General features: G+C 37.1%; 2 protein-coding genes across 6 annotated transcripts in view; one reads left to right on the forward strand and one right to left on the reverse strand.

Moving 5' to 3' along the window:
• Positions 1 to 27,952, reverse strand: part of LOC145694680 (beta-glucuronidase-like) — a 353,601-nt gene that overhangs the window by 290,287 nt on the left and 35,362 nt on the right. The gene's annotated exons all lie outside the window — the stretch shown is intronic.
• LOC145694679 (uncharacterized) overlaps positions 12,645 to 27,952 on the forward strand; it is a 368,626-nt gene continuing 353,318 nt past the window's right edge. For 2 of the 5 annotated variants that reach the window (XM_081771180.1, XM_081771178.1), the window contains exon 1: positions 12,645 to 12,819. The gene's annotated coding sequence lies outside the window, so the exon portion shown is untranslated. The remainder of the gene's footprint in view (positions 12,820 to 27,952) is intronic. The other 3 variants (XM_081771179.1, XM_081771177.1, XM_081771176.1) reach the window with 3 other exon arrangements.

Here is a 27,952-nt window from a genome sequence, read left to right on the forward strand (position 1 = left end):
CAAAAGGTATAATAATAATAATAATAATAATAATAATAATAATAATAATAATAATAATAATAATAATAATAATAATAATAATAATAATAATAATGTACGAAATCTGAGTGAGATTGCCATGCTTCTCTTTACGCTCCGAAGATAGCGCGCCAAACATTGTTTGTTACTCTCTCTCCATTTTATCTTCTCCATGCATCCATCCAAGCTCCCTAAATATTTCTTCAAGCTTCTGAATCATACAGTTAAATATTCCATATATTACACTTACCAATTTCTTCCGTAGTCCAATATTAAGCCTGCTAGCTAAGAATATTTTCTTGTTGAATGCTTCTTTGCCTATGTCAATTCTTGACCCGATCTCTTTGATGCAGTAAGCATCTCTCGGCAAAATACTTCCCAGATACTTGATATTATCGACTTCTTCAAGTTCTCTTTGTTCTGATCTAACCCGTAAGGGCGCGTTCCCACGGGATACTCATTCAAATTTTTGGAAGACTCGAAAACAGTTCTTTTAGTCATTTAACTTCTTTCAGTTCATTTACAGAGTGGATACTTGAGAAAGCGTTTTTGATGCGTTACCCCCTGTAGCGAACGCGGCCAAGGTGGCTATTCAGTAATTTTACTTTTGCCAGAGTTGTAAATCATACTGTGAGCCAGGCAGGGTTTCCGGGTCTTTTTGCCAGGTCCAGATCTATACTAGCAGAGTTCCAATACTCTGCACAAACCATCTTCGAAGCAGCTGTTTCTTGCTACAATCTCCTTGCCTGGCAACACGTCTTTCCTTTTTGTCCTTCATTTTGAAATATTTAAAACAGCAGGTGGTCTATTGTTCCGAAATGCACCAAATACGCTCGAGCTGACGTTTTCAGCGCGTTTATATTGCTTTCGCGTTTGAGATTAGCCACCTATGGTCAGCGTATTCCAAGCGTATGCATGAGCAATAAATGCGCTTTGCGATCGCCTCAAGTAGCCGGATACTTAAGATTTGAATTCCACATTTTCTTAACAAAAAGAAAGAAATTACAATTTTCCGTTTTTCAAATTCAGTAAGTGAGTTGGTTATTTCCTGTGTAAAACTACTCAATTAATATTATCGATTTTAATCTAATGAATCTATGAAGATTTTATCTAATTTCAAGTTCACTATTCTTTTCTTTCGAATCATCTATAGAGTTCCACAATGAACAAACAGAAGTGAAGAAGTTCGGTAGATCAATCGTTACAGTTTGGGTGCACGGTGGCTTAAAGATAGAGAGCTTACCTCTGGTGCGTAGGGTACCTGTTCGATCCCCGGACAAGTAAGTTCGTGGTGGACAACATCGTGTCCGTGGATTTTCTCGCGGTACTCCAGTTTCCTCCCACATTCTCATTCCACTAACCCGTCCATCATCATTCACTTGTCTTAATCATACGTCAGCCTTAGACTAACGGGTATAGTCGTGGGATGTTAAACTGAAATATTTCATTTCATTTTCCATCATGATAGTTGCCGCTCGTCCGATGTTGGCCTGTTGGCGGCAATGAAAAGGGATTACGCACATAGTAGGTCGAAACTCAAAACTAGTGTATGTAATTTCGAGGATGAACTTGTAACGGTATTGTGTAATTTTTATATAATAACTTGTATTTACGGACAAAATGTGCTTTTAAAATATGCACAAGCTGTTCAAAAGGAAGAAGAAGAAAATATAAAGAGAAATAGATGTAATTTCTTTCTGTTATTATGATTGATGTTTTGTTGTGATAGTGATATGACATGTTTTGTAAGTCGTCATAGCAACGAAAAACATATAATATATAGAGAATCCATCTTGTGATATATACAGGTACAATATTTAAAAATGCGTAAATGTTTAATTTATTACGTACTACAATAAAAAAAAAGGTAATATCTAAATGAAGTGTTTAGATGGATTTTGGTAAAACAGTAACCTAGAGTAATAAATATAATAGCGGACTGAGGGCTATAACGAAATATAAAATATGCAAAACAAGCATTAAGCTAATTACAAACTGCTGTTTTTCATAGTAATACACATTTAGTATCGGTACGACCACGCTCTCGGCTGGTGAGCCATCGCCGACGATCTTGTTCATGGGAAAAATAAGAATCCAGGGTTACTAACGAGATGAGACGAGACAGAATCTTCGTAATTAGATATCGAGACGAGACAGGACTCTCCCAATAGAAACAGCTACCCTTTCTGAGACGAGACATCTTTCACATCTTTTCGAGACGAGGCAGGCAATCGTACTTGAAAGCTGGTCCTGACTCACAAGGATGGGTAAGTTGAGGAAAATTTTAGGCCAATTAACCTCTGTAATGAGAAATTGATTCAAAGCAACGTTACTTATTGTTGCCTGTTTCTAAACGGTAAATACTACCATAAAAGCCTTAGTCAAATGCTTTCCAATAAAGCACTTAAGATTCTAAAGAGAAGTCATTAGCATTCTACGCAAGAGCTCTTGTATAACAAAAGTAGGATTATACATGCATTAAATACAGGCGTGTATATCTACTGTAGTACAAGCTGTTGTAGTGTGTCTATTAAATGAAGTTTACCTTCGTGTGGCAGGCTTAGTTGACTAATATCGTAATTAGGACTAAGCAATTTATTACAGTTTGGCTTTGACGTGCTATGCGGCTAGTTATAATGAACATGCAAAGCATTCGTCATTCATACGTCCAAGTTAATTTGTTAACTAATATATATGCATAATTTCTCTCTGTCTTTGTAAATGCTTTCAAAATACCTATTAACTTTCCTCTTCTTCCAGAAATAAACCGAGGTTTCAAGTGTGCTGTTATTCATGTATATTAATTTCAATTTGTACAATACTAACAGCTCTGTCAGGAATCCTACTTCTTGGTGTTGCAAAAAGCCATAACGTTCGAACTCGATTTTGAAATTTAATGATTTTGTAATTCATCCTCCGATTATGCAAAAAAAAAAAATGTACGAAAATATTCAAAATTTTTAATTTCAAAATGGCAGTAGTGTAGATTTAATCGAAGAAACAAGTACTTAATTTTTATAATTTCTTAGCGCAAAGTGGCTTATCGCTCATTTGTCAAGAAGAAAAAACTAGGGATATGCATTATACAAACATAGGTAGTATCAGTGAGGTATGCAAGGGAATTAATGGGTCTTATATGATACTGTAGAAAAATAAAAATTCTGCTATGAATACAATAATTACGCATGTCCTGGATCGATAATCTTTAAACCATTGGTGTTGAAGATAATGTAGGAGTTCACGTTTTCTAAAGAGATTAATGTGATGGTTATAATGTAAATATTTTTGAATTCTCTGTGATATTCCGCTGCAGACTCGTTTCGTGAGCGAAGTCACAATGATAAAAGTTTTGTCGCTTCAAACTAAAGAGAGAAAAGCTACTTCGTGGTCCAAAGTTGTATACAAGTATGAGAACATAAGGTTACTTTTCTCCTCTTAGTTTCAAGTGATAAAAACTTTCATTTTTACCTATGTGATGACTTCCCCTCATGAGCCATCTCTTCTATCTATACATACATTAAAATGTTTATATGTTTGTTGTCAAGAAAAGTGTATATGTTTGTCTCCAATCCTTTCGATAATGAGATCTTGAAAACCCATAAGAGCTAGAAACTTGCAGTTCTCGCTGGTCAATTTCAAATTTTGTGTAGATTTGCCAGTTCTTATTCAAATTTTCAAAAAAAAAAATGCTTTAATTAATTTTTTATTCTACATTTTAGGCGTCGTTTGGGTTCTATTTAATGTTGCCACTAGGACGTTAAGATTGATACCCTGGTGAAAAGCAACCAGTAGAGGAGCTACGTATAGCGGGTTGAGGACATTTCAGGCTAGTTGCTTTAATTTGAATGACAAAACCTATTGCAAGCTGGTAACTTCGAAGGCTTGTGGACCCTTAATGAGGCGTACATACAGTATATATGGAATTACAAGAAAAAATATTTTCATTTGGTATCATCTATTACTTATCCAAGTTTGCCACAAACTCTTCCCAACATTGTATACATTAAAATACTACATGTATATGCTTGTCTATAGCAGTTCACTCCCTTTGAGAGTCTTCCTGTCCTTTACTTGTGTCCGCAAAGGGACTTGCACAGATATAGTGAGCAGTGGGAAGGAGATTCACACTCATATTAGAACTATGCGCTGTGTAAATAGCGTAGGTTCAGCTAGTTCTTAATTAAAAATGTATTTAAATAATTCTTGTTTCAAGCACGGTGAGACGAACAAGGATTCATTGTCCACTTTTCTTACCCGTCTGAAGTCTCTGCAATAACAGATTCACTTATTGGTTATCAGTGGCCATCCCCGGAGGGATTCACCAGGTCCGGTCCCCCAAAAATAACTTCCTAACTCAACGTATATTTGTATACTTTCTCAATAGAACTATACTTGTTTTACACGGAAATGATTAATGTACCATGAAAATTTGATTTTATACTTCACCTGTACTCTTTCGCTTATAAAAACAATCTGGATCTATCATTTTCTTTCTGAAAATATAAGTTGAATTATTTTAAATTCCTTATCGTCTTTTCGGGTGTAGAGTAATACCCGTTCAATACTGCATAGACGCAGTGGCTTGTAAGTACTCGACCCCTCCCAACAAAAATTTCTGAGTGTGTGCCTGTTGGTTATGAATAGATATTTTCCATCATCACATCAATAGTATATCGTTGGAAGGAGCAAAAAAAAAAAAATGTTGGATATTAATGAATTCGACAGTATGTCCTGCTCATCTTCGGTGAGTTTAAAACTTACTAAGGATGACTCCAAAGTTGAACATTAGATTTACGGATAACCTATACATTTCCTGAAAGGATTTGTCGAGCAAGTTCCAAGACAAGTTTCAACTCCTTGCCCCGAAGTGACCCCACCCCTTCGGGGTTGGAAATATATAAAACAACTTGACTTATATATCCGATATATCAACGTACTGCACATGCTTAGTAAATTAAGAATATAATTTGTAATACCCAATTGAGGCGTTGGATGGCAAAGTGGCGTAAGTCACTTTTAAGACATTTTGAGATATCGAGACTTACGCCACTTTGCTGTGCAGGGTCATCGTGAATTCGAATTTACGACGTTATTTATGCTTACATCTCTTGGCCTATTTTTAACTTTGAGAGCACAATATAGTATGTGTGAATGGTCACTGCTGTTGCAGGGGAACGGCTTGGGCATGGCACCCTGTGTGTGTGTGTGAATCCGCCTTTAATATATTGCAGAAAACTGCTTTTCGCTATCTATCATTGTTTTCACTCTATAGTGATCAACATTAAAACCGGAAATTGTTGATTTTTACCGCTTCTAGTGGATGTCACTTTCATCAATGAATTCGATTTTCTATCTTTTAGTCCTCTATGTTCTGTCCAAAGTTGATGGTGATCCATTAAGTTGTTGTTTTTTTTTCACTTTTTTTCTCCTGGATGGACAGACGGATAATGGTAAACAAAACTTCTTTAAAATGAACTGCCCAAATCTTGGAACTGAATGCAAGCCTATTATAGATGCACCACATTCATTTCTCACCTAGTCTTCCACTCCAAGCGCTGCTATCGGCCGAAGGAATTCCACTCCGCTCTCTTTCTTAGCAATAGTTGAACCCTTATTGGCTCAACGCGAGGGTGTGAGCTTTAGTTCGCATTTTAGCCACGGATCAAGACATTTTGGCAGCACTATAGTTATATACAACCAAGTCCAAAAAAAAACCTTTCATATTTGTTACAGAATGTCAATATCCTCTTTTAATAGGTGGAATTGTAAGAAAAAGATATCGTCCTTTTATTTATTTTATTTTATTTTTTTTTATTATTTATTTTTTGCAACTTTAGTATCGAAAATATCTTACATATGGTTGAGAGAGGACGGCGAGTGCTCATTTTATAATGACTATACACACATGTAATCGTAGTGATATTATCATTAATTTTAACGCTTATTTAAATGGTTATTTAAGGAATAAAAACAAGAATTTTAGGGAAGATCCAAAAAATGGATCAAAAGATTCCGATTTTGGCAAAGAATTTTACGAATAATCAAAAAAGTGCATCAAAAGATTGTGATCTTGGCCAAGAATTAGTTTTTGAATAAGGGGCCACAAAAGTTTGGAACGTCTTCTAATTCGAGTTTTCGTATTTTTTACGGAATACGCACATCACACTGAGTTGACTGATAGTTTGGGTTCGGCTACACTACATTTAGTTCTCCAGATATAAGGCGTACCGGTATAAGAAAATGTTTGATTCAATGAAATATATTGACTGTTTTGGATCAGAGGCCACAAAATTTTTGAACGGCCCCTAAATCGAGTTTTCGTTTCTTTAAAGGAATAAGCACATCATACTGAGTAAATTGTTAGTTTTGGTTTGGCTACACTATATGTACTTCTCGAGGTACAAGAAAATTTTTGCCTGAAACATATAGGATATTTTAATCCAATAACGTTTTAAGGTGTGTTGTTGTTGTTTTCCTAGTTTATTCATGTGTACGGTGAAAGTAACTAACTACGTTCAGAAATAATTATTTTTGAACTTGCTAACGAATTTTGGAACTATTGGAATACAGTAACATTGAACAATGTTACTTCATCACTGCAGCCACAAGTCTAGTGAAATTGGGAAAGTACAATTGAATTGTTTATTTTTTTCTTTTTTCCCTGAATAGTACATTATTTTGACTTAGTTTCGTCTTCTACCTGGCAATTCAATTACTACGAAAAAATAATAGGCTATGTATTATCGTGGTTCAACTACCGCGATTTTCAATTTATCGTGATTCGATCATCTCAATTCTCGTTTTATTGATACCAAATAATGTGATACCAAAATTCCTATTAAAATGTTCCAAGTTCAAATTATGGTGACGGGGAGATATAGCCCACTACATATTAAAGCAGAATTACGTTTAAAATTCTACTTTCTGCTTTCACACTCCACTCTAAATTTAGCGCTCTACGTTTTTCCTCGATGGCAACTGCTCACAACTTGCCAACCAATATCTCTCCGCTATTGCCTGAAGCATAGGCGCCGACTTTGGGGAGGCAGGGCACCTCCCCACCAATATTTAAAGGTGGGGTCCCTTCCAATATAATCCAGCTGAGGAAGAATTAACAAAGAGGAGCAAGAATTTCTGTCGTAAATTTCGTCTTGACTTCAATTCAATATTAGGAACAGCCTTCTTACTCGATAGAAAGCGCCGTTTTCAAAACGGTGTTTAATAGAGCCCTGAAGCTTCAACCAACACTATGGCAACACTGATATGACAAGTGAAGATCAATGTGATGCAGCGAAGTTCCCAGAATTTGAACTTGAATTTGTTTTAATGCCTTTAGGCAAATTTGACTTAGCTCATGAATTTCGCAGCGGAGCGGATGCAGCGGACTTGAGATCAGGGGGGAAGGGGGCCTTTATCAAGTAGTTGATAGAAAACGGCTGAATATGATTATAATATGTATTCATTGTTTCCCCCCCGCACCACTCAATATTTTCTTCAAGTCGGCGCCTATGGCCTGAAGTACATAGAGATACTATTTCTCCTCAAGTTTTTCCATTAAATACAAATATAAATAATGATTAAAGAATATTCAAATTTCTAACATGTATAATATTTCTTTCTTTTTTCTTTCTCTTTTTTCTTCATATAAAATATTATTGATAACAAGTTTGAAAACTCCTTGACAATGGGCACTCATTTCACACGCATTATTTATCTGGATTACCGCGAATTTGATTGTTTAATTCTTTGTTTGAATTTTGGCAACCCTTTTCAGCCTCAAGGTTATATGAGAGGTAGGTCCACAGCTTAAAGTTGAATCCGAACTACTATAATGCATTTATTTAAAAAAAAATGAACCGAGCGGGAATCAAACCCAGGATCACGTGCACCAATGTCGCAAACGTTAACCACAAGACTACCGGAGAAGGTTTGTTGATATTGCGATGTTTTCCGTGGAATCAATAACTGCAGATCGAGATGTTTCTTTATATCCACAAACTGTTCTAAAGGCCGTTCAATTTAGACTTAAATCTACTTAAGTGTTGGATTAGCTATAGGCCCAGCTGTTGGTGTTATGAAATAACCTGCAAAATGGTTTAATAAACGTAGGCTGTCAACGCGCGTGAATAATCGACCTTCATCCACTTCAGAGACCTACGAGTATCTAGACCGCTGTCAAGGGCTGCCTAATAGGCAATTAATAAACGCCTTATGAACACAAAGAGAGTAAGGGAAAAAATATGAAGACCTCAGCGGAATTTCATAGCAGTTCAAGCCTCTTGGTTGGTGCTATTAATGGAGTCACTACATGGTTTCCCGATATGATTTTAATTTATTTTAAATATCAACGTTCCTAAGAGCCAAATTAAAAACTACAATACTGGGTAATAAATTGCATAATTTAATAATAATAATAATAATAATAATAATAATAATAATAATAATAATAATAATAATAATAATAATAATAATAATAATAATAATAATAATAAACTTTATTTTACCTGCTGAGAACAACTAAAATGCAACACTTTGGTATATTCTACAACACTAATATAGTAAAAGAGATAAATTATGACTAACTTATAAACATGAATTGATAAGAATAAGAAGTACTTTATTTGAATTCCTAAAACACCGAGACGTGAAAAATTAAAAGTAAAGTTAAAAACAACTACTAACTTATATTAAAAATTCTAAAATATTTTTTTTTCTAAAATAAGAGTCTCTTTCTCAAATCTTTATTCAAAGTTCTACAAAATAGTATTTTCTCTCTCCTAAAGGCTTCTTTCGCCATTCCTATCCTTGCTTTTATTTTACATTCACACTTCATATCATCACTAATAATACTAGCCACATATCGAAAACTAGTCACTTCCTCCTACTTCTATATTTGACACTGACCGCTTCGTTCCAATCACCTTCGCTTGGGGTTTGTCTTTCTAACATTTATTTTCATCCCATATTCTTCACAGCCCTTCCTCAAGTTTTCTAACACGTTATTGATTTTCGTTTTAGATTCCGCAACAAGCGCTATATCATTTGCAAACCGTATACACCTAATCACTTTACCTCCTACTGAAATACTGTATTCATTATATAGGCTCTTTTTCACTATCTTTTAGATCGATATTAAACAATGTCAGCCAGAAATATCATCCCTGTCGTATTCTGCTTCCAGCTGCACTCGCCTCTGTTAGTTCCTCCTCTATTAACGAACTAGGCCGATATAATCGCTCTAGCAATATCTATTGTAAAAACATAGAATACAAAAATTCAAGAGTTATGAATTTTAAAAAATGGGAATGTAAACTATTACAAAAATTGCCCTCCTATGGAAGCGGAATTTTGGTTAATGCTGGGAGATGTGTCCACTCATTTTTAATGAGAAGTTCGATTTTGCAGATGATATGGCAGTTGTGGTCAAATCTGAAAATCAATACGATATTTGAAAACCTGAGGAAGAGCTGTGAATAATATGGGACGAAAATCAATGTTAGAAAGACAAAAGCCATAGTGATTGGAACGAAGCGGTTGGTGTCAAATACAGAAATAGGACGGGAGGAAATAGAAGATGTGACTAGTTTTCGATACCTATGGGTGGTATTATTAGTGATGATTATGAAGTACGAACGTGATATAAAACATGAATAGGAATAGCGAAAGAAGCCTTTAGGAGGAAGAAAAGTCTGTTTTGTGAGACCTTGTATAAAGACTTGAGAAAAAGACTAAAAAAAAATGATTTGTGTGGGGTATCGTACTGTATGGGGCAGAAACATAGGCATTACGAAAATGATGAAAAATGACTAAAAGCTTTTGAAATGTGGGTGTGGGGAAGAATGGAGATAATTAGCTGGGTTGAGCAGAAAACGAATGAGAGGGTAGTAGAAATGGTAGGGGAGAAACGAGCAGTTTTAGATATTATTAAGAAGAGAAAGCTGGTTTGGACATTAGCTAAGAATTAACTGTATCATGTGGCAGGAAAGAGACGGAGGGGGCGAAGGAGGTTACAATTGATGGATGATATTTAAACAGGAAGATCATACGTGAAGACGAAGAGGTTAGCGAAGACCGTGGAGAGCATGGAAGCTTCTCAGTTGCTGCAAGTGACCTGCTAATAATGGCAGAATACCTATGATGATAAAATATCCTCTCCACTCGAGGTGCTTATGAGGTATTCTATTTTCAGCATAACATTTGAACTGAAGTTGTGTCTTTCTCCTTGGAACACGTTACAATCAAAAGTGAATAATAAAGCCCCACCTGGAGCTGAGTACCGTGTTCAAAAATTCATTTCAAACGGTCCATCCGTTTGTTCTTGATGCTGTAACAAACAACGTCGATTTCAGTTTTATGTATGTAGCTAAATGATGATTAATACAATTCAACGTCTTTAAAACTGAAGAAGTATGATGTACTAAACAGTATCAATACTATAATATTATTAACGTAAAATTTCAAGTAGTATAAGACCTTGGCAAAGGCCTTTGGGACTTTATACTAGGAAATATACCTTGTTTACTTACACAACATAGGCACTGATGAATATAAACATTTCAACGCATACATTATAACTGATTGATACACCGTTCACGCAGATAATAAAGAAAAATAATTGGTTTATAATTGACTAGAATGCTCTAGCCACACCAGAGATCAGCGTTTCAAGAGATCAGAGAAATGTAGCAGTATCAGGTGTGGTCAGAAGAAAGATGAGTGACCATTCGTACTCATCATATGCTGTTGGTGTTGAACCATCATCGTGAAGATAATTGGGGAGCAGGTACTTGAAAGAAAAAGCAGCGAACTCTGGTGTAGAAAGCCAGCATTAACAGACGGCAGCTAATCACATATCATCCAAAAACGCATAGGTTCTTAAAGGGTTCTTAAAGGGTTGTTGCGCCAAGAGTTTAGTTTTCTATGATTCAGTAGAAGTCAATGGGCCTTAGAAAGTATGTTTGATTATTTAGTGAAGTTTAGTTAGTCTTTCCGACACTGAGAGGGACGCGGTGGCTCAGTGGTAGAGCGTTCACCTCCGGTGTTTGGGGTCCCTGGTTCGATCCCAGCTCGCGCCGTGTGGACTTTGTGGTGGACAAACACCGTGCTCGTAGGTTTTCTCGGGGTTCTCCCGTTTCCTCCCACTTTCCTCATTCCACCATTTCATTCATTTCTCATCTTCACCGTCTCCTTTAGCCTAACCGGCATAATCGTAAGACTAAAACTTAAAGATTTCATTTTCTTTCCGACACTGAAGACATATGAGAAGTGGACCTATAGTTTACGATGAAATTTGGAACCACCGTATGCGTTCAAAGTTTCAACTCGGGACATAAGTACAAGAAAGACACACGCGCTAGCCATTAGACCATTAGGGATGGCTACGTAGTAATAATAAAAACTGAAATGAAATATTTAAGTTTAATGTCCCATGTTGAGTTGATTTTGAGTTTAACGTCCCGTTCAGCAGCGAGGCTATATGAGACGTGAACCTACTGATTAGCGTAGTAATCGAACAACATGGGCTCCCGCCGAGAATCGAATCTGGGTCTTCCAGGCCAAAAGCGTGTACGTTAGCCCCTTAGCCACGAAGGAGCTCCTAATATCCAACAATTATCACGTTAGGCTAAGGGAGACATATGATTAAGGCAAGTGAATAATGACGGAAGAATTTGTGAAGTAAGAATGTGGGGGGAAATGGGAGCACCGTGAGAAAGCTCACGGATACGATCTTGTCCACTACAAACTTACTTAGCTGGGATTGAATCAGGGACCCCATGCACCTGAGGTAAGCTCTTTACCGCTGAACTACCGTGCTCCCTGGAAGTCATAGTAGATTGTATGTACAGTAATAATGCACTGCGTTGTCCAACATCTATGCTCGTACTATACGTAATGGAATGGGTAGAGAGCGTACATGTGGTGAAAGTGTCCTAGGTTCGATGCTTGTAAGATAATAGAATTGTCAGTCTTGACCCTGTATCATGAGAAGCACTTGGGCAGTAACTTTTGCTAAGTGATAAAGAACTTCAACCAAAAGAGCTGACAGCAACGGTGACAGGAAGTAATATGATGCTCAACATCACTCATCTGAAACCCGTCTAATTGAGCATTGCCTTGCGGGGTTGTAGCGACAGGAGCCCCTCAGGTAGTGTTAACGATGTCCGTGCTAAAAGAAGACAGCCCTGTTTAACCATGTATCGTATAATTACGGCACCACTTAACCTTCGATCTTTAAAAATTATTATTATTATTATTATTATTATTATTATTATTATTATTATTATTATTATTATTATTATTATTATTATTATTATTATTATTATAAATATGCAGTGACCACACATTAAAAAATTAACAGCATGCATCGTTAGGGCAACATTGTGTTCGGTCGAGGTCGATCTTACGTAACACTGAAGGCAAGAAGGATAGCAAAAGCAAAACCATAACAAGATGTGGTGACGTCACAATATGTTTCTCTGTCTCTCTCCAGCACACGCTGCTTACTACCTCATACTCCAGGATCCCTAACCCGGTCACTAAGGTGGACCCCCTACAATATTTGTTGTCGTCACTTGACACGTGACCAATGCCTTGGAGGTTGATCGGCAGCTGAGCGGGCGTGCATCGCACACACTGTGGATGCACAGTGTACTTTGTACAAGATCAGCGAAAACACATTAGGTGCTGCTACAAGAATCGTGTGGTTTTTAAAGGGGGAAAATAGTTATTTAAAAATAATAACTTAAATATACTGTGGAACAGGCGAGCGTCGAAGTGTGTGCGGCGGAACGGCCCAACCAGGTAAGTTTAAGTAATGTGACGAATATGATTATGCTTTTTTTTTTTAAAAAAAAAAAATGAAAGTGACATTGCAAAGTGAAATATTGATTATATGCAAATTTCACATCTGTGTTTTTTCTTCCCCATGGAACATGAACCCAGCACCTGGAAGTTTGATGAGCAAGTGGATAGATACCGTACTGTATTTCCGTGCTCTCACGAGTGAAGATTTTCTTCTGTACTCATAATTCCCTCCTGTGTATTTAGTTCGAAGCCCGATTTATCCCCTTAAATTTAGAATTAGAGTGAATTTTAGCAACTGTTCTTGGCATATGTCCGCAAAAAAAAAAAAAAAAAAAAATAGTTTATATGTGGTGCGTTGATTTATCTTGTAACTATACCTTACATAAAATAATTCTCAATAAAAATTTATGACTGGAAGTGGACGGTTGGTATTCTATGCTTGTAATCAGAGGATCATGAGTGCGGGATTAGATTTCTGGGCTTTCGGCATACTGTATGGTCATGTTAGCCAGTCACGTATGAGGGATGAGGTCCCTCGGCGATCAAACTATTCGAGGAAAGGAAGAAAGCGGCCTGTGATCTGTATGTTAGATACCATCCCGAGGTTTGTCTGGTATGTATGAGGAAAATCCAGGAAAATTTCACTCAGGTTGGTTGTCCTGAAAAGCATTTACACTTTTTCAATTGAGTGTCCTTACTGTGAATCGAAGCCGGGGCCGCTCGCACCAAAGACAAGAGCATTAGCGACTACGCTACCCGACGCCACAATCTTGAGTTTCTTGTCTTACTTCTAGGATATTTCTTTTATTTCCACTTATGACCGCACAACGGCTCAATGGAAGAGCGCTTATCTCTAGTGCTAGGGGTCGGTGGTTCGATGTCAGGTCATGTGGTGTATTATACATCGCAACTATGAGTTTTCTATGGGATTTTCCGTTTATCCATGCATTCCAATTCTACCAATTACACCATAAACATTCATTTTCATTAATTATCCATCTATTTTAGGGACTTTCTTTTTAAATGAATGAACTGCTGGGATGATATAGTTAGATTCAATCCCTGGCTGACTTATTTCCGAAACCCCTTCCTTTCGTTGATTGATTGAATGGCCAGCAGTGGGAGAATATGTAGGACAGTTGGAAATGAATTGGATGTTATCCCATAGGGAATCGAACCCGGGAACTCATGCACCAAAGACACGTACAATAGCTACTAGAATAAAATGTAGGAGTATTCTATGTTTCATTACCCACTATTAATTCTTATCAGGGTAAAAAAAAAAAACACCATAATTGTGCTTTTAAAACAATTAGCTACCTATGTCACGTGTACATGACGCGAAAGAGTTTAGTTAGAATGTAGAAATTAACTGAAGGTGGAGGCACAATGGCTCAGTATTTACCTCTGGTGTGTGGTGTCCCTGGTTCGATTCTCGGCCAAGTAAATTTGTGGTGGACAACATAGTGCCCATGGGTTTTCTCGGGGTGCTCTCGTTTCCTCCCGTTTTCTCACTCCACCAATTCTTCCATCATCATTCACTTGCCTAAATCATCTGTCTCCCATAGCCAAAAGGGCATATTCGTGGAACGTTAAACTGAAAGGGTTAGAAAGTAACTGAACGATATGCAATCATCCTGGCGTTTTGGTATAGTCGGGTTGCATACGGCCAAGGGAAAATGCATTTGTAGGAACCTCGTATGGATCAACTGGTAGATTACCTCCATTGACGAATTCGATTCTTAACTTCAAACCTCCTGCATCGTGGCCAATACTGGTGGTGATCCATCCGTAATTCTTTAGGTTTTGTCTCCCGGACGGACATGCGGACAGACAGAGGATAAAGGAATTTTGATTTTGTAAATCAAGCTCCTTAAAAAGTAACTTTATTTATTTAGTTAGTGAGTTAGTTTTACGTCCCAAGATTGTTTCGTTTAGACTGTAAGGTAAATAAATGAAATAATTATTGAAAAAGTAGTGCGTAACATCCAAACTCCGAGCGGAATTCGAACATATGACACATGGAAGAGGGCGCGGTGGCTCAGTGGTAGAGCGTTCACCTCCGGTGCTTGGGGTCCCTGGTTTGATCCCAGCTCGCGCCGTGTGGACTTTGTGGTGGACAAACACCGTGCTCGTAGGTTTTCTCGGGGTTCTCCCGTTTTCTCCCACTTTCTTCATTCCACCATTTTGATTCATTTCTCATCATCACCGTCTCCTTTAGCCTAACCGGCATAATCGTGGGACGTAAAACTAAAGATTTCATTTCATTTCATTTACATGACACATGGACTTTTGCAACTGCCAACCTAATTAATGCCTTCGATCGATCATACTAGTTGTCGGCTATTAAATAATTATATTAGTTAATAAGTATAGTGCATGTTTTATTACTGCTTTCAAAATGAACAGAAGAGTTTGGGAATGGTTTATACGAAGTAGTTTAAAATGTATCTAAGGCAACATGCAGTAGCGTACAGTACTCTGCATATAAATACAATGATCATCTTAAAACTACAAAACATATGCATCGAAATGCTTCCAGAAAGACTATCAAGTAATGTGCTTCTATTAATATATTAATGACTGACGAAAACCTCTTTTACGACCGAGCTCATCTGTGGCTAAGTGGTTAGCGTACGTGCATTTGGCGTGGGAGACTCGGGTTCGATTCCCGGCAGGAGTTCATGTGGTTCGGATTCCACGTTAATCAGTATGTTCACGTCTCATATAGACTCAATGCTGCAAGGGACGTTAAACTCAAAATCACCTCATCACCTGTCTTTTACGACCCAATGGATAGCATTCTTACCTTTAATTCGAAATATCTGGCTTCGATTCCTGTTGGAAACACACGTGATTTGGAAGAAAAAATTAAAAATGAATGTCAGTACGTTAAGTCCTGATATTGTTCGAATTACGGTAGTAGTACTACTGTCGGAGTTTTTTTTTTTTTTTTTTTAAAAAAAAAGACTAGTTTTAAACAACAATATGTAGAGTATTACATATCGATGGTTAAACTATAGACGCCTGATCTTTTAAGGCAAATGTGCTCCCTGTGATTAAACTGAATGCCCTTCGAAAATCTATGAGAAGGTGAAAGGATTGCCCCTTTACTCTGTGCTGCGAGTGGCCATGATCAAAATAATTTGTATATTCGTTAAAAACGCAAACACGCCCAACTGACCACGCTCATGTCGTCAATTTGCGGGGCGTAAGACAAACGTAAATTGAGGTGCCAAAGATGTCAAGTGGGAGAGAATTCCATATCCACCATGAATAAAGTATTTTGCACCAAGTTAAGACTTTTTCATGTCAATCCAGTGATAGTGACATTCCTCTATACTTAAGTGAATTTCCGGGTATTAAGTCGTAAAAATGTCTTACAAAGCAATGGTTTAAGATTTTGAATCCGAAGACTGAATTACAAATAGTAATCTTATTAGCTAAGTCCTCTTCATAGCAGTGGGTCTCAACGATCACGGGACGTAGAATGGTAGTCCCGCTTGTCCTACCCATAAAACGACCCTGCAATTGACAGTTCAAGATGAGCAGGAATCTACCTTTAAAAAGTAAAATTTAAAGTGAACCACCATTAAAGTCACTACTGCCCGTTAATATGTTAACGGATTAACTTCATTAACGATTTCAGTCGAAATAATCTGTATATATTACAAAAGAATAAAATTGATATAAATTCTCTATACATATATACACACCGTTAAATATGCCGTTATCCATTAACGAAATCGGCCCAAATAGTCATTCTACTTATCTACTGTAAAATACAAAAATTGAAAAATTCGGTAATGTTTATTTACTGGGATTTGGGCTATAGATAACTACCGTTTAAGTCACCGTTACCCGTTACGATGTTAACGGATTGAATCCATTAACGAACTCGGTCGAGGTCTCTCTGTTATCTGTTGCAAGAAAGAAAATTCGTCGCGATATTGGCTATAGATATCCATCGTTAAAGTCGCCGTTATCCGTTAATACGTTAACGGATTGATTCCATTAACGAACTCAACCGTGACAATCGCTCTAGCTATCTATTGCAAAAAAAAATCGCATCCGTTCAAGTGTTATCGTGCACAGTAACGGTTGGGTGAACGGACGCACTTAAAACATAATCCTATAAGTCTCACCAGTGGCTCTGTGGTAGAGCATTCACTTCTGGTGCATGGGGTTCCAGGTTCGATCCCAGCTCGCGCCAAGTAAACTTTGTGGTGGACAAACACCATGTGTGTGGGTTTCCTTGGGGTTCTCCCTTTTTCTCACACTTTCTTCATTCCATTATTTCATTCACTTCTGATCATCACTGTCTCGTTTAGCCTAGCCGGCATAATCATGGGACGTAAAACTCAAAGATTCCATTTCTATTTGCATGAACCAGATAAAGATGATGCCAGGTAATTGAAAAAAACAAACAAGAAAGTTACGAATACGGGAAACACCTTAGTTTAGTAGTTACAACGTTGGATTCATGTCCGCATGTTCCCGGGTTTAATTCCCGGCCGGTGCTTCTCAATCTTCTCCATCCACGTGAAGCGTCGTGAGGTAACGCTGGGAAATCACGTGAATAAAAGACAAGACGGTCACTTGGCCTAAAAAGCTTTCTGGTACGCTTGTTACAGACAGGGCGATGCAGGCTACTGACCACGTGTTCGTCGGTAGGTTAGACGTAGTTTAACCCAGGGTTGCCCACAAGGGGGGGCTATGACGCAAACTGCGTCATTGAAATATTTGGGAGGGGTAAAAATCTATATAAATATGTTTGAGGTGGTGTAAAAATTAATCGAAAAGATTTTTTTTTTCATGGAAGAACACCTACGAATAGACAATTGAGGGGGGTGCGTCATGGACATGAGGGGGTGGGCACCACTGGTTCAACCTATCGCTATCAGATGGCATTGGAGTAGCTCAGGCCCACAAAAAAAGGCTGATACGCCAAATAGCTTGGTTTTGGGTTACGAATACGACCCACACAAACCCACAAGGACTGGAATCGAACTACGAGTTTTTTAATTAATTCAACATAGACTTAAAATGCACTTAGAGTGTTTTACAGCTTTTTAAAAATAAATTATTCTTTTAGTAACAGTCATTCCATTTTTTCAAAAATTATGTAGTAAATGTAACATAATTATTCTTAATTAAATGTGAAATTCAATTAATTTATTTTACATACTTGTTTTTAACCTTGCGGCATAGACTACATTTTCTTGTGTAAAAGAAAAAAACAGAACGAGTAAAAAAAAACAAATGAAGTAAAGTAGACAACAATTCCGTACAGATGTTGTTACAAGTACTATACAGCTGTTAAAATTCGTTGGTATGCTTACCTCAGTTTCTCAGTATGAGTGTATCCACTCCACCCCTCCCCAACTACCTTTTTTATACATTTGTTGTGTAATTTTTACCTGTTTTGTACAGTTTGTAAGAACTTGTGAGGTACTGTGGTTGGTCTAAGATCATTAATAATACTCTCAAACTTGACTATAATGCTTGGTTGTGCTCTGATTTTAAAAAAAGATATATATCCTTAAGGAAAGAGAAAATCAACAAAAGAAGAAAAAATGACTTTATTTGAACATTTGTCGATAAACTGCCTTTGCTTAGTAGTAAGAACACGTTTTACCAGAAACCAGATTCCCATTCCCTGTGGAGATTTCAATCCGTTTTCTATTGATAAATCAATTTGAGTGTACAACTACAGAGTAGGTTGTATATGTTACTTCTTCATTAAATTTCGTTTATATTTTTATTTTGTTTTCCTTTATACGATGGTTTTGTGGCAGAACGCTTTTCTTTTTGAGTTGCGAATAATTCTTGGTTCGATTCTAAATACTGCCAAGGCTGATGGTGGATGGCGCGTCCGTGGTTTCCTTGTGGAATCTCTTTCGTTACGTGTTACCAATAAGTCATGAAAATTTTCCACCAACTCAGGGCTCAAAACCCACTAAATATAGTCATTACGGCCAAACCATCCCCGGGTGGCGTCAAAGGAAGCGGTACACTCAGAGCTGGATTTAGGTTTGGTGGGGCCCTAAGCCATTGAAGGTAATGGGGCCCTTTATGTGTCCAGATGAACGTAGGCGTCCTATACACAGAAATGAAGAAACTAGTGATATTTTAAAAATTAGGCCAGGTTGCCCTAGGACTGACTTACATCATAGCACTTACATAATAGGAAGCAATGTTACTATATGTAGATTTTATCTTATTTACTATTTCTCTTATATTTTGAAAATGTAAATCCAGTTTTTTCCTTTATTTTTTGGAGCCCCCAAGAGAGTGGGACCCTAAGCTATAGCTTGTTTAGCTTATACGTAAATCCGGCACTGGGAAAGCCCAAAAACGTAGGGGGAGCCCGGCTGAAGTTGGGAGGGGGCGATCCAACCATATATAATAGTTTATCACTATATTATAGTTAATTTGCAACCTTACCGTGAAAATTTTAGGGGGACCAGCAAAAATTTAGAGAGGGCTAGACCCCATGGATACAGACCTGGGTACACCATTGATGTGATGACATATGTTGCGTTGATACACGGAATGTAAAACGTCTATAGTGGAACGAAGTCCTTTTAGTTCAGTAATAATACCAACATCGTATCCGTGGGTTTTCTCAGGGTACACCGTATCCTTCCACATTCTCACTCCACCAATTATTCCAAGCTCCTTCATGGCTAAGCGGTTACCGTACGTGCCTTTGGCGCGCGAGGCCCGGGTTCGTTTCCCGGTGGGAGCTCAAGTGTTTCGAATTCCACGTTAATCAGTAGTGTTTCGAATTCCACCACAAAGTCAACTCAGGGGGCGCGCTGGCTCAGTGGTAGAGCGTTCATCTCTGGTGCTTGGGGTTCCGGGTTCGATCCCAGCCCTCGCCAAGAGAAACTTTGTGGTGGACAAACACCGTGTGCGTGGGTTTTCTCGGGGTTCTCCCGTTTCCTCCCACTTTCTTCATTCCACCATTTCATTCATTTCTCATAATCACCGTCTTCTTTAGCCTAACCGGCATAACCGTGGGACGTAAAACTCAAAGATTTCATTTCATTTTCAAAGTCAACTCAATTCAACTCCACCAATTATTCCATCATCATTCACTTGCATTAACAATGTGAAACTGTTACACAAGTATTATCCACAATGTAGTTTTCAATAATGGACAATTGTTGGAATAATGTTGAATTTGATTATTAGAACATTGATTACATGATCCTGAATTATTGTTCCAGCTTTTGGTGCGATTGGTGTGAATTGGATTCGATTATTCTCTAAATCATAGTTTAATATTAGTAATAGGCTATTAATATTTTATAAAACTTCCTGTGGGAATGTATATCATAGAGAACCAGATACAATGACGTAAGCGTTGTTTCCGGCATTGCCTTAACATTCTTTCATTTGTCTTTCTCTGCATCCTGTTATATATTTAATTCACAAGCTGGCACTAATTTCTTTGGTAGTGGCAATATAAAAGGTGAGCATAGACAATACAAGCTACGATAATTTGCAGAGGCGCTAAGGAATGTAATTATTCTTATATGTTAGTAGTGATTAACACTCTTAAATTAACAGCTTGATTTGCTGTGTCCTGGGCACTAGTTTTGACTCAATAAGAAAAGAAAAAAAATACTTTGGATGGAACCATGAGAAACTTACACTCTCGATACTCGCGACACGTATGGCGGAACGTTATTTTTCCGTTTGGTACAGCTGCTATATGAGACAGAATTTAATGCTTCAAATGTACAGATGTTCTATGAGACAGGATTTAATACTTCAAATGTACGGGAGCTATGAGACAGAATGTATTGCTGCAAATGGAATCCGAGCCATTATTTTGTTTTTATCCGACGCAACTTCCTTCCCTCCCCCTCCCCCGAGAATCCAACACGGATTCACGTTTGGTTTTTGAGATGTTACTCTTTGCGTTCTTATGCAACGCCGAGGTTATGAAGGATAATAAAATAACTAACTACTGGCATGACAGCCCTTATGAGCCTGAGCCACTCCAACGTCATCTGTTAGCAACTGGTTGAACTACGTCCAACCTTGTGACTAACAAGTGGTCAGCGCCCTTGCCTGCAACAAGCGCATCAGGAACTTTCTAGACCTATTGTGCTGCCAAAATGTCTTGAGCCGTGGCAAAAATGTGAACCAAAGCTCACACCCCGACACACCCACGCGTTGAGCCAATAAGGGTTCAGCAGCTGCTAAGCGATAGAGCCTTAGCGAAAGAGAGTGGAATTTCTTCAGCCGACAGCAGCGCCTGAAACGGAAGACTAGGTGTCAAGTCAATGTGGTATATTTTATAGTGACCGTCACGTCTTTTACTCACGAGACTCCGCATTTTGCTTCACGACGCTTGGTGGGTGCCGAAAATCGTGAGGTACAGGCGGGAAACCGAACCCCAGGACCACACGAACCACTCTAACCACTGGGACCAAGGGACCGCTCTAACCACTGGACCACGGTGTCGCCAAGTATTAGCATGGGCTCCGACTACAACTGAGGGTTGAATCTGGTGCAGTTGCCGGGTGTGCACAACAACCGTCTTGCAAAATCAGCCCTCATATTATATGCCGTTTCTCTCCACTAGTGGCTTCCCTGCAAAAACAATTACTAGATTACTGGAACACGTCACCGAGGATGCATATGTACAGAAATCACACATACGTACATTAGCCATTTGACCATGAGGAGCCACTGGAGGAACATTGAACGTTGTGCTTAAGATTAGTGAAAAATATGAATTTATCTTCCAAAAATGTTGCAGTTTTAACGTTCCAGCATTATGTCTTTTAAGCTAAGGGAGACGGATGATTAAGGCAAGTGAATGATAATGGAAGAATTAGTAGAATGAGAATATAGGAGGAGAATGGGAGTACCTCCGAAAAAACTCACGACGTGGTTGTCCACTACAAACTTACTTGTCTGGGGATCGAATCAGGAACCGCATGCACCAGAGGTAAACGCTCTACAACTGCTCCACTGATCCTCCCCCCCCCCAAAAAAAAAACGAATTTGTGAGGAATAAATGAAAACAAGTACACGGTTCGGAAAGAAGAAAAATATGGATTTTCTTCCAACAAAGATATAAAATGTGTCAAATATACAGTAAGTTATCTTATTGTCCATTTTGGGCAATAATAATAATAATAATACTAATAATACTAATAATAATAATAATAATAATAATAATAATAATAATAATAATAATAATAATAATAATAATAATAATAATAATAATAATAATAATAATCATTACGAAAATAAGATGAAAAGAAATCGCACAAATGAGAATGTGGAGAAGAAGAATGAAAAAAATAACTGGATATTTAACAGAGAAAAAAGCAATTAAACAATCACGCTAATTCTTGATAGGCAGTCACGCTAATTGCTGATTAGTAAACAGTCATGGTAATGTTGATAGGAAACAATTACGCTAATTCTTAATAGACAGTCACGTTAATTCCTGATAGTAAACAGTCACGCTAATACCTGATAGTAAACCGTCACGCTAATTATTGATCGACAGTCACATTAATTCCTGATTAGTAAACAATCACGCTAATTTTTGATAGGAAACAGTTACGCTAATTCCTGATAGTAGACAGTCACGCTAATTCCTGATAGTAAAGAGTCACACTAAATCATAATAGTAAAGAGTCATGCTAATAGGTGCTACTGCCCACTTAACGCCAACAGATGGCGATAACGTGTAGGCAATTTGCCGATTTAAAACTATTGTGACGATTTAAAAACTTTATTTCAATTTAATTATTTCAAAGTAGGACAAGGGCCGTAACCATACGTATTTAGATTTATGGATCAGTATTTCTGTAACCGCATGTGTGCAAACTCATAAAGAATAAATTTGTTAAATATAACCACTTAGAGCTTCTAATTATGTGCGATTTTAACCTATAGGTACAGCAGTCAGAAGGCTTGATCGCAAGAACTAATAATATTAAAAATAGTATTTTTTTTTTTTAGCGGCAAAGCGAAGAGACTAATCGACGATTGTGGAAAAAATATTTTCAGTTTCTAGTTATAGGAACTGACAGTGATTTCAGAATAAATAAAATAATAATAATTTACGCAAAAACTTAAGAAACACTTCAGAGAAAAATATATGAGAAATTTATTTATTCGGAGCAAGACATTAAATGAGTATACAAGAAGTTAAGAAAGAGGAAAGAAATAACTCTTTCCTCTGTTAAAACAAAATGAGGATTCCAAAGTGTTGATTCATGAAAAGTTAATAAGGACAGGAACTCAACTGATATAATGTTCTTGTTTTATACCCTTGATACATTCATTCCTTTTAATATTACATTTTTCTGGTAAAATTCACTGATAACATTTCCACATATCCGTCTATTTCTCAAAGCAATCTCTGTGAGACATAAGTTTACAGCAAACTGCTACGTGACATTAGTTTCAGTACGTGCTCTTTTATAAATCAGCGATGATGGTCAAACTTCCTGTAGCAATTATCCATAGGATGATTCAAAAGTCACGTGACGATAGTGCATTTCAAATGAATTATTACTATGAAATTTATTACAAGTTCTATCATAACATTAAGTTAGGTTACATAAATCAAATCTTCAAAGTGTTTTCAATTATTTTCCGTGTATTGATTACATCTTTTAAACACAAAAGAGGATATTACATCACTAATGTTATTAAATGATAATTTATCAAATGCAGCGGTAAATGCTCTAAATCCGTATTTTTCTTTCTTTTTAAGTATCTTTTATTATTTGTAAAACTCTGTACCAATAACTCAATGATATCTTGATAATAGTACCATCTTCTCCACCACCACATTCTATGTTCATCCTCATAACTTTCTGTTCATTGTAAACTTAGTTAATTACGAATATAATAACAAGCTACAAATATCTCTGCCTAAGTATACACCTATAATATAAACTCCTGAGAGCTCCTTCGTGGCTAAGAGGTTAGCACACGCGCCTTTGACGTGAGAGACCCGGGTTCGATTCCCGTCGGAAGCTCATGTGGTTCAGATTCCACTTTAATCAATAGGTCCCGTCTCACATAGACTCGCTGCTGAAATTGACGTTAAACTCATAATATAAATTTATGATTGATCAACGCGTAGAACAAATCACTTAAGCTAGTTTCTTGATATTTGGGCAGTACATAGGATTTGTAACGTACGATACTACTAAGGATTTTTTTTTCTAAATTTTTGGAAGAGGAGAAATGAAGATTAAATTTATTTTAATAAGGTATCCATGTCTCGGAAACCATTAAATTTAGAGACTTGAAATTCAGTATTTAGACCATTCATTTGAACCTAATTAAACACACAATTCAGTACTTTTTTATACTTGGCCTAGAAAAAAAAAAAGGGAAGAGGTGAAAAGAAATGAGGGTAAGGGTTCTAATTATCATTTTTAAATGTTCATATCTCGACATCTTTTAAATTTGAAAAATCAAATTTGATATTTGGACCTTCCGTTTAAAATAAACGCGTGTTTCAGATTTACTTTTTTAAGTAGCCTATATATCCTATTTGAGCTGGAAGTGAAGAAAAAGGGGTGGGGGAATTGTACCTCTAAATATAGGCCCTGATTAAAATCTTTCGAATATTCCTTCCAATGATTCATTATTCATATTTTCAAGTATAAGTGGGCTCTCAGGTTTATTTGCAGCATTCTTAATTTATATAAGTAAAATTCTTGTACGAATAAATAAGGGTTAGTCTATCGATTTTGTACTTTGAAAAGTGCTACCCTGAATTTTGATGCAAACCGAAGAAGAAAAAAAAACGCGTTAACTTCCAGTGAAAGAGGAGAAAAGGAAATGAACAAATAAAATTGCGTCATCCAAGCAGTTGATTCGTAGAACTTTCTAATCCCGTGCGAACAACTGTCAGCCACTGTCTTCTGTCATATACAGGAACACTGTATATGTATTGAATGTTGTCCCAAACCATATAAGGAGGAAGAAAAACACGATCACCCTGTGTTTGCATGTGGGATCGGTTTCTGTGTAGCATGACTGGATATGTCAAACAGGAAAGGTGAGGCTGCAGAGGTTGGGTTAGTTAACAACATGGTAGAAAGCTTCTGATAGAAGCCGCAGCAGCTATATTTTATTTCCGAAAGTGACAGAAAATTTATCTGCTTTCATTCTACCTTCAAATCTGTTTCCATTTTGTTCTGCTTCTCTTCTTGATCGTCGTATTTTCCGGGATACAAGACGCTCATTTGTATTTCACAAAATTTTAACAGATTTACTAAAGAAAATAGAAAATTGAAAGCAAAAGAATGATAATTATTCAAAACTAGAAATATTTACAGCTTATTGTAATAGCTTTTTCATAGTACACTAACCTTTTACAATCTTGCAAAATCCATGTTGCTGCCACCTGAATCATAATCTCCACTTACCCCGTCGTCGCCGTCGACGCCTTTATCTTCCTCTTTACCTACATTGTCGTGTTTATACCAAAAAGAGAGAGAGAGAGAGAGAGAAAAGAAAAAAGAAAAAGAGAGAGAAAGTTCGGCTGCTTATCAGATAGATAGAAATTAAGAAAATAATTTTAAAATATATGAGAGTAGTGACGGTCGCACGAGCCAGCATTAAAATATTTTAAAACTTTGTTCCCTTTTCATTGTGTGGAAAGAAAAAATGAAATGAAATCTTCAACTTTTGCTCCCATGTTATGCGGGCTAAGCTGGAGGAGATGGTAATAATGAGAAATGAATGGAAGGAAAAAAGTGGGAGGAAACGGGAAAATCCCGAGAAAACCCACTCACATGGTGTTTGTCCACCGCAGAGCTCTTTTTTGGCACGAGTTTGGATCGAATCGAGGACCCCATGTCATGCAATAGCCAAGGAACGATTGAATCAAGGACAAGCCACCGCGGCCCTTGTGTGGAAGGAATATAGAGAAAAATTATACAGGGTGTTTCAAAACAACACCGACAACGTTTGAGAGGTGATTCCTGACATCAGGATAAGATGAAAAGTATAGACCAACCTGGGTGCACAAATGGATCTTTTCGGAGTTATATGCTGCCGTAAACATGACAAAATGAACTTTAAAGGCCCATAGCTTCGAAATTATGAACCTACCGTAGTCGAGTCAAGACTTCACTTAGGAACTAATATGTGGGCAATCCAAAAATACATGTTTCAGAATCCTAAGACGTTCACACAACAAGTTTTGGAGAGGGAGTTTGGCTACTGTCTTATAATTTGAAGTGCTCAGAAACCACCTCTATAAAAACCTCTATAAATAACCACCTTGTTACGGAAGTACCGCAGCATTATGAAACATGGATATTTGGATAAGGTACATACTAGTTCCTAAATAAAGTCTTGACGCGTCTACTGTAGGTCCCATAGTTTCGGAGCTATGGACGTTTAAAATTAATTTTTATCATGTTTTCGGCAGTCTATAACTCCGAAAGGAAGCATTTGTGCACCAAGGTTGGTCTATACTTTTCGTCTTATCTTGGTGTAAGGAATCACCTCCCAAATGTTGTCGGTGTTGTCTTGAAACACCCTGTATATTCTACAGTATTATTCGGATGTAACGGGGGGGGATGTCCAAAGATGAGACATATACCGATGAATAGATCCCATTGAGCTGAACAAAATGGTATATATCAGTGCAATAACTCATGCGTAGTTTTTGAGAATCTCGAAACAAAAATATTTTGAAAACCTAAAAAATCGATGCTGTGCAAGAACAGTGCCACATATTAACGTGAAACTGATACTAAAATAGGCCTATAAGCCCATCAAGGTCTTCATTTATTATTACCCTAGCAGGACTATAGCGTGTAGTATTGTTAATGAAATATAGCCTAAATTGTTAATGAGATATAGCCTAAAACTATGAATAACTTTTAAACTTTAATTTCTCTTTAACTAAAATCTTGTCTAAAGATAAGGCTTATGCCAGTTGATAAATGGTATTGAGTTCAAAAAAAAAAAAAAAAAAAAAAAAGATGGTTCAGGGTTTCTTTTGATGAGTAATTTCCGAGAAAATCGACAAAAACGAACCTTTATGGCGCTTTAAAAATATACAGTATGTAGTTCATTGCCACTAAGTGATACTACCGATCAGGGGTAAAAGTAGATCTGAAATGGTGGGGGGGCGATAGGTAGCGGCATGACTCCACGTCGTTCCCCCTGGCTATCTTTGACCATTGTAATTTTTTTAGGAACTGGAGGGACGCCGTACAATTTTTCGAGGTAGGGGGACGACATCCCCATGCGTTCCCCTTCACTCTTACCCCTGGTTCGGATGGAACAGATTGTATGTAGCTATTTATGTAATGTATGTTCCTAACACTGATAACAAACTCTTCTAGCGGTGACAAAACATACCCCTAACAATCAACAAACATATTAATTTAATATCTTCCAACATTTAGTTGTATTAATTGGATTTTTCATTAATATTCATGTATCTTCTCCAAAACGAGAACTGATGGATTTTTTTTTTTTTTTTTTTTTTTACAAAATAATCAAATTTCGTGATGTAATTTATAATTTGAAAATATGACATTATTTTAATAAGTTGAGAAGTCCAATTTCATCTACCTTAACAGAATCCTTCCGCATTATGGGAGGTCCACGCAAAGTGTTATATAACAACATTCAAGCCAATTTATTATTGGAGTATTTTACAATTGGATATATTGGACTTTGCATATCTTGAAACGTGATAAATCCTCTTCATTGTGTTCGTACTTTATCAATTTATAATTGTTATACTATGACTCATGTAACGCTAAAACAGAATTTCAGATCTGAAACGTGGTTGCTCATGAGAGCCATGAAATTTCTCGTCTCGAAAACGACATGAGAATTGTCACGTTTCTCGTCTCGTCCCGAAAACGACATGAGAATCACGTTTCTCGTCTCGCTTCGAGGACATGAAAATTATCATGTTTCTCGTTTCATCTCGATATGACACGAGAATTATCATGTTTCTTGTTTCATCTCTCTCCCAAACGACGTGAGAACTATTATGTTTCTCGTTTTGTTTCGGAAACATGAGAATTGTAATGAAAAACGACATGAGAGTTCTCATGTTACTCGTCTCGTCTTGTCTCGAAAACGACATGAGAAT

Source organism: Thermobia domestica, chromosome 9, assembly GCF_964235325.1.
Source record: "Thermobia domestica chromosome 9, izTheDome1.hap1.1, whole genome shotgun sequence".
Taxonomy (NCBI): Eukaryota; Metazoa; Arthropoda; class Insecta; order Zygentoma; family Lepismatidae; genus Thermobia; species Thermobia domestica.